The 1,940-nt window shown below is 51.5% G+C and overlaps 1 non-coding gene across 1 annotated transcript; it reads left to right on the forward strand.

Moving 5' to 3' along the window:
* The first annotated feature begins 1,562 nt into the window (after positions 1–1,562).
* On the forward strand, positions 1,563–1,699 carry LOC119922871. The gene has a single exon (XR_005448731.1). It is a non-coding gene; the product is annotated as a small nucleolar RNA SNORA7 (small nucleolar RNA).
* Positions 1,700–1,940: the final 241 nt, after the last annotated feature.

Genomic DNA, 1,940 nt, shown 5'->3' on the forward strand with positions numbered 1-1,940 from the left:
AGATTTATTCTTGCCATATTTTCTGACAAGGTAACCATGAAGGTGATGATAATGATAATGATAATAATAACTGTAGTATCTCTTAACCATTTACAATGTGCCAAGCACTGTTCTAAGCACTGGGGTAGATACAGGTTTATGGGGTCAGACAGAGACCGTGTCCCAAATAGGGCTCACAGCCCTAATGCCCATTTTACAGATGAGGGAACTGAGTCACAGAGAAGTGAAGTGACTTGCTCAAGGTCTCACAGTAGACATGTGGCGGAGCCGGGATTGGAACCCATGACCTTTTGACTCCCAGGCCTGGGCTCTATCCACTATCCTATACTCTGGATGTCCAGCCCAAACAGCTCTAGGGGAACCAGTGTTCTCCTGCCACCCCCTCCCCCCACCACCCCAAAACATGGCCCAGGACCCACGGGTGGCATGCTTCCTGTGGTCTGTGGGAAGCCTGTCGGGCTCTGAGACCATTTCATTCATTTAATCGTATTTATTGAGCGCTTACTGTATGCAGAGCACTGCACTAAGTGCTTGGGAAGTACAAGTTGACAACATATAGAGATGGTCCCTACCTAACAACGGGCTCACAGTCTAGGAGGGGAAGACAGACAACAAAACAAAACATATTAACAAAATAAAATAAATAGAATAGTAAATATGTACGAGTAAATTAGAGGAATAAATCTGTACAAACATATATACAGGTGCTGTGGGGAGGGGAAGGAGGTAGGGCGGGGGGATGGGGAGGGGGAGAAGAAGGAGGGGGCTCAGTGTGGGAAGGCCTCCTGGAGGAGGTGAGCTCTCAGTAGGGCTTTGAAGGGAGGAAGAGAGCTAGCTTGGCAGATGTGTGGAGGGAGGGCATTCCAGGCCAGGGGGAGGATGTGGGCCGGGGTTCGACGGTGGGACGGGCGAGAATGAGGCACAGTGAGTAGGTTAGCAGCAGAGGAGCGGAGGGTGCGGGCTGGGCTGGAGAAGGAGAGAAGGGAGGTGAGGTAGGAGGGGGCGAGGCGATGGAGAGCCTTGAAGCCGAGAGTGAGGAGTTTTTGTCTGATGCCTAGGTTGACTGATAGCCACTGGAGATTTTTGATTGGGGGAGTAACGTGCCTAGAGCGTTTCTGCACAGAGATGATCCAGGCAGCGGCATGAAGTATAGACTGAAGTGGGGAGAGACAGGAGGATGGGAGATCAGAGAGAAGGCCGATGCAATAATCCAGTCGGGATAGAATGAGAGATTGAACCGGCAGGGTAGCGGTTTGGATGGAGAGGAAAGGGCGGGACTTGGTGATGTTGCGGAGGTGAGACCGGCAGGTTTCGGTGACGGACTGGATGTGAGGGCTGAACGAGAGAGCGGAGTCGAGGATGTCGCCAAGTTTGAGGGCTGGTGAGATGGGAAGGATGGTAGTGCCATCTACAGTGATGGGAAAGTCAGGGAGAGGGCAGGGTTTGAGACCAGGGTTGGGCCAAGCGGCCCAGAACCGCTTGGCTTAAACAAAGAGGAATTTCCATTTCCTCTTGTCGGGCAATCATTGAGCACTTATTATGTGGAGAGCACTGTACTAAGGCCCCTCGCAGGGTCATGCCTGGAGAGTTTCCAGTACTCTACCAGTCTCGATTACCAGAGGGAGATCAAGCAGAGGCCTACCCATTCCATTCCTAGCTTGGGCCATGGCTAGCGAGTGGAAGGGAATCTGTTACAAGTCAAAACTCGCCTGTGCTGGGCACCAGCAGCAAGCGAGAAAGTTGAGGACGGAGACTCAAATTTACTGTGCTAAAGGTGGCAGTGGTAAACCACTTCCAGATTTTTACCAAGAAAACAATCTGTATACACTACCAGAACGATGGCAGATGCAAGTGGGACGTTCTGGGAGAGATGCATCCATGGTGTCGCTATGGGTCAGAGAGGACTCGACAGCACAAGACAGCAACTGTACTAGGGGTTT

Source organism: Tachyglossus aculeatus, unplaced genomic scaffold (assembly GCF_015852505.1).
Source record: "Tachyglossus aculeatus isolate mTacAcu1 unplaced genomic scaffold, mTacAcu1.pri scaffold_129_arrow_ctg1, whole genome shotgun sequence".
NCBI classification, from domain to species: Eukaryota; Metazoa; Chordata; class Mammalia; order Monotremata; family Tachyglossidae; genus Tachyglossus; species Tachyglossus aculeatus.